Here is a 9,128-nt window from a genome sequence, read left to right as displayed (position 1 = left end):
CCACTTTCTCTATCCAGCTTTGTAGTGTCGTCAGCGCCGACCAAGACCACTGCGTGCGAGTTTGAATGCAGTAGATTTGGTGGTGGTCACGTCACCCTCTCTGCTGCTGGTTCTTGTCTTGCGTCCTCCACCTTCTCCATTGCAATGGCCCCGTTCACGGCGCTGTTTCTGGCCGCAAATTTTCTATCACCATTGCCCAGAGTGGTGCCATCCACTGCTCATCTATCAACATCATCACTTTCAATCTCGATCACGATAAATAGTTTCATATATGCTTCTGAATCTACTACTTGTTGAATTGTTTGTGTTGTGCTGTCTTGAATTTTGATTGATGATACTGGAGTTGGACCTTGAAATTTTGATTGAATTTCTAAATTTGAGGTTTGAAATTCTGCTTGATCTGTCATTTTTGTTGATTCTTGTGGTCGCTGTTGTGGTTAAAATTCAAAATTGAAATCTGATTCTTCTTTCTCGGCCAAATCACTTATGTGTATTATAAATTCATTGCTAATTCTGATATTTTTGTTATTGCATTCCTTAATTCTGCATAATCTGAATCTGATTTATGGAATTGTAGATCTTTAAGTGTTGAATTTTATCTTGTAGATTTGTGGAATGCTTGTTGATTAGGTGAAATTCTAACTCAGAATTGGCTTGAATTTTTGGATTTGGATTGTCTATTAATGATTCTGGCTGTGGTTGATATCTGAATTCGGAGATTGCTTCTTTTAACTCAATTTTTCTATCTGAAATGTTATTTTCTGTAATTTCTAGTAAAACTGCTGAAAATCTAGTTGGTAACGATGCAAGAATGCTATTTCGAAGGTTGGCCAACTGCCACCAGATTCTGCTGCCACCAGAGTCGAAACCACATCCGATCACGTTCGATTAGTCTCTCGGCGACCACCTGAAAACGTTGAGTCTCTGATATTCCTTTGGCATTCCACCGCTTTCAAACACAAAAGATCCACCAATAACCATTATGACCATCGAACAAAGAAATGGAAATTGAATCACTACTGGCATGGTGTTCAATAAAAACACCATTCGATACGATATTGTATCAAGAAATAGAGAGAATTAGCTGAAAATGAGAGAGAATAGAATAAAAATTCTTAAAATTAGGACCAAGAAAAAAATTAGAATTTCAAATTATATCATGCATATCCATATTATTATATCATATTTTTATTTATAGTATAATTCTCTAATTAAGCTATAAACCTAATACTAATCCTAATAGTTACACGAATAAGTATAACGCTACAATTATTATATAATTATATAAATACATACATGAGATAACGACGATTGAAAAGTTTTGATGTACAATTTTTTTTTTAAAAAAAAATCTTTTATCTTATATAATTTATTAAAAAAAATTTGTCAATTCCAAAAATTAGACCATAACTTTTTTATTTTAGTATAACTTACTATCTTGACCAAAATTAACTTCTTTTATATTATTATTATTATTATTAGAATATAATTAAGATCAATTAGGATTAATTAGCATTATTTAGTATATCTGAATATTTATTATAAGATATTACGTCTTTATTATTTTGATTTTCTTAGCACATATAAATACCCTTCTATATTATATTATTCTAGACAATTTGAATAGACAACTTGAATATACTCAATAATACACAAATCTTTTTTTCAGTCTAGTCTCTTGTTTCTAACATGGTATCAGAGCCATGATATCCTCCTTAAAGAAGATATGTTATTTTTCTTGCGGTAAAATCATTGTAGTTTTTGCATTTTTTTTCTATGCCATTCTTCTTTCTCTTTTGTCATCCTTGATACTTTTCACTTCACCGACTAGCCTATTTTTTTCTGTCTTGTTTTTTTTCGAGTTAATTAGCATTATTTAGTATATCTGAATATTTATTATAAGATATTACGTCTTTATTATTTTGATTTTCTTAGCACATATAAATACCCTTCTATATTATATTATTCTAGACAATTTGAATAGACAACTTGAATATACTCAATGATATCCTCCTTAAAGAAGATATGTTATTTTTCTTGCGGTAAAATCATTGTAGTTTTTGCATTTTTTTTCTATGCCATTCTTCTTTCTCTTTTGTCACTCCTTTGATACTTTTTCACTTCACCGACTAGCCTATTTTTTCTGTCTTGTGTTTTTTTCGAGTCTTATAAAAACAATTGTCATCCGCTGCTTACCTATTCTCATGAAGAAATCATATAGTTCTCGCTCTCTTTCGACAGTTCCATCTGCGTTCTCTCGTGGCAGTTCCATTTGTGTTCTCTCGTGGCAGTTCCGTTTGTGTTCTCTCATGGCAGTTCTGTCTTCTCGTGGCAATTTTATTTGCGTTTCGTTTGTGTTTCTTTGTGGCAGTTCTGCGTCCTTCAGACAAGCGGCAGTTCCGTCTGCGCTTCCTTCAGACTAGCGGCAGTTTCGTCTGCGCTTTCTTCCGACAGTTCCGTCTGCACCCATTTTATCGGTTAATACATTTTTTTCTCTTTATTTCGTTGTTTTAAATAAGTTTCAAACTCAAATTATCACTTGAGTTTGAGGGATCATGCTAATTGATCCTAATTATATTCTAACAATTATTATTATTATTATTATTATTATTATTATTATTATTATTATTATTATCATCTACATTTAATTGATAAACAGATGAATTTATAGACATATTAATACATATTAATACACTAATAATTATAATTTCAATACTGTAGTCAGAATTACTTTATGAATGAAAAATTCACATTAAAATTTTCATGTGAATATGATTAGAAGAAATATATTAAATTTTACATGCACTTATTTTTTAATTTGAATTCTCTAAAATTTGAATTTCACTTTAGAGAGTAAAATGTGATGTTTTATCCTTTTCTCCTTAATCACATCTATGTGAACTTATTATTTGTTATATATCCTACTAGTTATGTTGAATTTACCAAGAATTTAATTGACACATAATTCCTCAATATGCCATATCATATAGCACAAAAAAAAAATTTCCGGTAATGTCTCCTTCAATCACCATATATATATATATATATATAGGACCACAACGATTTTAATTTCTTCACTTACTTTTTATAGTCATAAAGTCCTTTAAACATTTTTTTTCCAATTTAATGGTTATCCATTTATAAATGAGAGCCAAGGGACAATGAAAAAGGGAAAAAAGAAAAAGAAAAAAGAAAAAGGAGAAACAACTCAAACAAGTAATGAAAATTGAAAAAACATGAACCACACAAACAGTTCTTGGCTCTTTAGTGTTTGGCATCAACACTTTTAAGTATCACATTTTTCCTTCATGCAAATTGCAAGGTTCTAAAATGGGACCAATTATTTTCCCAAATACTTTTCTGAAACAAAACAATCAATACAGATAGCACCTGAAGAATGACTGTCAGATCACACACAACCTTTTTTCCTCCACTTTAATTTGATCTTAGAAAGCCAAAAGAAAAAAAAAAAAGAAAAAAATAGAACGTGGTTGAGAAAAAGAGTTTATTCTCCAAATCAATTAAATAAAAATATTGATTGTTCAATTAGGAAGTAATTTTTTTTAACTAATATTTATAAATTTTAAATTTTAAATTCGAAGCCTAAATTTTCTAAAAAAATGAATTAAAAAATAATTTAACTAATATTAATTAATTAATTAATTTTTTTCACTTATTTATTTTAATTTCACATTAAATGTCTCGTCAATCGATATATATGCTTTTAAGTAATACTAAGAAATGAATCATTGTACTCGACGACAAATACCCAAAATCAAAAGAGTGGCATGATCAAGGTTTGAAGTAGTTGGTGCGTCCATAATCTAGTTGTCCCAAAAGTTGGGGCACCTAATCCTTTGTTTGGTTTTGACAAAAGATGTTTTTCATTTTGTCATGGGAGTAATTATGAACATCATGGTCAAAACGGCCTCAAATTTGAAAAAACACTTTACAAGTAGTTCCTTGTAGAAGTGGATTATCTAATGTGAAAACTTCGGTTTAAATTTTATTATACTTAAAAAAATTATAGCTGTACACTTGTACTCAATTTTCAATTAGCTTTCTATTTTTTAATCTAGTTTTGTATTAAATAAGATTTTAAGTGAAATCTGAATTCATATGGCAAAAGATTTTAGACACTTATATAACTTAATAGATTCTTTTCTAATTTTATTTCGTCAAAGAACAATTTATTTTATTTATTCAGAAGTTTGTAAAAACAAATTGCACTAAGCCACAAAGAATTTGATTACAGAAAAGATTTCAATGTAGAGACTAGATTTAAAAAGTTTAAATTAAGGGGACCTGATTAAAAAAAGTTAAGTAATTCTTTTAGACTCCTATATTCCTCTTATTATTATTATTATTATTATTATTATTATTATTATTTAGTATAAATTTTAGGTTGGGAAAATTTACCTCAATTCAGGGATAATTCTGCATTCCAATTCATCCACTCAATATACTTTTAAATTATTAAGTAATCGAAAAAATATGAAAATCAAATCCGGATAAGAATTGTATTCTAATTTATCTAAGTTTAATCGAGGTTATATAACGTGTTTGGTTCTTACTTCTTAGCGACCATATAATCCCTCAAATTTTTTCAATACAACGAGTACGAAAATATTTGATAACAAACAAAATTTAGCTAAAATCACTAGAATTTGTCTTATTTAACATTTATTAATTATTGAATAATTAATAAATATTAAATAAGACAAATTTTGACTATTTTTTAGAGTACTGTTATACATACAAGTTATATAAGTCATTACATAACGTGCGTGTGAAATTATGTTATTTTTCTTTGTATCCCGCGTTCTTCCTCCTCTTCCTCCTCTTCCTTCTTCTTCTCCTTCTTCTTTGCATTTTTCATTCTTTTTCTTCGTATGTTTCATCTTCATTGTCATTTTTTTATTACGATTGTTGTTGCTATATTTTTTTCCTTTCTCCTCTTTCTATTAATTTTGCAACATTATGTATTTTAATTTTTTTTTCTTTGTTTGATTTTTTCCTCGCAAGAAGAATTATGAGAATATGAAATAAAAAGATGAAGAAGAAGAAAAAACAGCATAAGATGAGGACGGGGAAGAGGAAGAGTTTTGAATTATGCAGAACTTATCAGCACACATACACAAAAAATTCTTAAAAAATACATTCAAATATCTTCGTGTTATACCCAAATATCTTCGTATTATACCCAAATTTGCTGCAAATATAGAAAAATATTTCCTCTAATGTTGCATTTTTTCTTCTTTTTTTTTTCTTATTTCTTTCTTTCTTTTAGCTGAATAAATGTAAATTCATCTTCTTCCAAGTAATTTTGCAGCATTATATATTTTTTCTTCTTTATTTGATTATTTTGTTTTTATTCTTGTTAAAAAGAGTAAAACAAGAAGAAACTTGAGAAGGTAAAATAAAAAAGAAAAGATGAATAAGAAAAAAAGAAGAAGAATATGATGATGATGAAAAAAAGAAGCAGCAGAAGATGAGGAGGAGGGAGAGGAAGAGTTTTGAATTATGCAGAACTTATCAGCACACATACACCGAAAATTCTTAAACAATACACTCGAATATCTTCGTGTTACACCCAAATTTACTGCAAATATAGAAAAATATTTTCTCTAATACTGCATTTTTTTCTTCTTTTTTTTCTTTTTTTTTCTTTTAGTTGAATGAATGTAAGTTCATCCTCTTCCAAGTGATTCTGTAGCATTATGTGTTTCTTTTTTTTATTTTTTTGATTTTATTCTTATTAAAAGAGTAAAACAAGAAGAAACTTGAGAAGATAAAATAAGAAAAAAAAAGATGAATAAGAAAAAAAAAAGATGATGATGATGATGATGAAAAGGAAGAAGAAGAAGCAGCAGAAAATGAGGAGGAGGGATGTAACGACCCAACTTCTAGCACGTCATGACCAATGCTAGCCGCTAGGCGCTACTACATGGCTTTTCCTAGAGACTTTAGACTTATATTAAATATATACATATGAGCCTGTAGCGCTAGTCGAGATCACATATTAGATATATAGATATAACAAAACAGGTAATAGTTAAATAGATAATATATACATGAAGCATACAAAATACAGAAAACATAATAATATCATACATATATGTCCGAAGGCTCATTTAGTACATCATTATTCATACTTATTCATGAAAATATTTACAGACTCCATATTTAAACTAATAGGCCTCGACTCACAAGAGTCACTCTAGTCTGGGACATGTTCTAACTTGTTTATATAGGTATTTACAAAAGCACCTAGCCCTCTAAAAGCCTATACAGAGTGAAAGCAAAGACTACTACCACTACTGCTACTATTCTAACTACTACTGGTCATTGACCCCTGGTAGCTAAAGAAACACAAAAGTGCTGTGTGAAAGTAAAAGAAGTCGCTCTAACCTTTCGGTAATGCTACTGCTGCTCACTAGTCTCAAGGCTGGAGACTCAAAGAAGATCTCACCGGTTTGCATCTGCGGAACAGAGAAGTAAGGGGTGAGAATCTAAGGTTCCCAATAGGGTACTACAGAGGAATTCTAAGGGGTTCCGCATCCTAAGTCTAAGACTTTGCGCAATTAGGTCGGTAAGTCACACATACAAGTACAAGTACATAGCAGAATAGTAACAAACACAAAGTACAGGAAGTAGAGATAAATCACAATCACAGATAAATGCAGCAACCAAGTATGATGCATATCTGGTCCTATGCAGGCCATAAACTCATGCGTCGGTTGATTACCCGCAACTTGATGTTACCTAGGAACTAGTCCCAGATATGGTTTCCCGATTGCGTCCGTTTGTGCATACGTGTCGATGTGGTTAAAAATATCACCAGTCTGTGACAACAGGAAATAGTTGCAAAGCTTGACGCCATAATATACGCACAAAATAAAATAGAGTTTTAACATTCAGTGGGTAATACCCACCTCCAAACAACCTCAAGCATCTTGGGGTTGACATTTCTTTTTCCGCATCACATCTCAATAAAATTTATCTCTGAGGGACTTCTCTGCCCTTCTTTTTAAATTAAACTTGTGCCCAATCCTTTCTTAAAATATCTCAGCCTTGTCACATATTTTACCATTTTGTCCTTAGTATTTTTGTACATTTTCAATTTTGCCCTTTTTGTACATAACTTCGTTTTTCTAGTTTTCTTTAGACTTTTAGTGACGTTTTCACCACTAGTGTTATCACTTCACTGTTTTATCCTTATATTTTTTTTTATAAAAGACTTTCTTACCCTTCATTAAGTTAATTAATAATTTTTAATTTTGACTTTATGCCTAAAATTACTAATATTTCCCTAAGTACTCTAATTTTACCGTTTAACCTGATTTACCATCAAAATGTTACCGGGTTAATCCTGATATTTTTCTATGATCAAATTATCCATAATAATTTTAGTTAATGCCAATTCTACCTTTAGGGACCTAAAAAATTATTTTACCCTTTATTAATTTATTTACTTATTCTAGTTACCGCTTTTCACTGTTTTACTTCTAATTTTTACTAAAACTTTTATTTAGGCTCAAAATTTTATTATAATTATAATTTTGACCCAATTAATTTATATAATTACTAATTTATCCTTGATGACACTAAGTTCAGAATTTTACTTTTCTTTCAATGAAATTATATCGTTAACCCTCTTTTTACCCAAAAATGACCATAACACTGTTTTTACTTTTACACATTTGTTTCATAGGATTAAAATCAGTTTTTTAACCTCTTTTTAACTCTTATCTACTTGACTTTCATGATCATTTAGTAGCTGAATTTTCAGAGGTGCAGTTTTTCATTTTTATCCACTTTTAAGGCTTGAAACTTAAACTCTAAGTGCTCCATTAATTTTTTACTATCCCATACATTTTTTAGAGGCAAATAAGTTTTATATACCACTCAAATAACAGTCCAAAAAAAAAGAAGCATCACTGAATTTTCAGAATTAAAAATCAAGAACAAAATCACCACAAAGTGGCTCATATAAACACCGAAAATAAGCACAAACATATTCTAACTAATCCTAACCCTTACCTCTTATGTCATTCAGTTATTAAACTTTTCACATACTAAAAAACATACACACAAGGTGTAACACCCTAATTACCCTAAGCCTTACCTCGCGTCGTAAAGCAAAGGTTAATCGAAGGTTACGACAGTTCGAAGCTTATACATAAGATATATATAGAAGGAATTTATAATATCTAGAAGCCCGATGAAGGTATATAGCTCAAGACAGGATTTCAAAAGCGCAAAACATACTAACAAAACTACTAACTTGAAGCATAAGAAACAGGTATAGAATAACCAAACATCATAGTATAATAGTATAATATCATAAGACGCTAACCACGACTCGCGGAGTTTAAGCCGACTAGCCATATATAGACCATGTATGAAACCAGACAGTAAAAACAGCTTATACTAGTTTTGTTCTCTCAAATACACACCACTAGGCGAAACAAAGTACAAAAGTGAGAGACATATTCAAAATACATCAAAGACTCAAAAGAAGTATATGGATCCTCTGCTTCTGTCACCAACCAGACAACTCACCGGGCCGGGTGGGTTGCGACCTGCATCTAAAAAACACAACAAAAATATGGTATGAGAACCGGAGGTTCTCAGTATGGTAACAGTGCCCAGTGATGTAGGATATAAGACCCCGGGACGCCAAAGGCAATCCTAGACTCCATATCCATCACAAGAAATTCAACTTAAAGCATTCTAAACCAAAACAGCGTAGTATGTAATTCCTTAACACGACTTAACCATAGTACTGTAACAGGGTAATCTATCTTAGGGAATTTCTACTCTATTCAAACACCGCTGTCCCACAGCCTTCACCACCCGATCCTCCATGCGATCCCATTGCCACCGCCTTCCGAACATCCTCAATCCCAGTGATAACACAAGTATATACAGTACAAGTAAAACACAAGTAGAAGCATATAAGGCAATTAAGTCAAATAGCAGGTAAGCATGTTATTCAATTAGGCAAGCCATTACAAGTAAACAAAGCAAACAAACAGATAGAAAATGCATATGATGAATGCCTGCCCTACTGGCTGTGATATCACATTGTCGGTTCAACTGCCAACCCGACATATCTCCATGGA

This window comes from Arachis stenosperma, chromosome 2 (genome assembly GCF_014773155.1).
Source record: "Arachis stenosperma cultivar V10309 chromosome 2, arast.V10309.gnm1.PFL2, whole genome shotgun sequence".
NCBI lineage: Eukaryota > Viridiplantae > Streptophyta > Magnoliopsida > Fabales > Fabaceae > Arachis > Arachis stenosperma.
Note: the sequence above shows the minus strand (reverse complement) of the source record.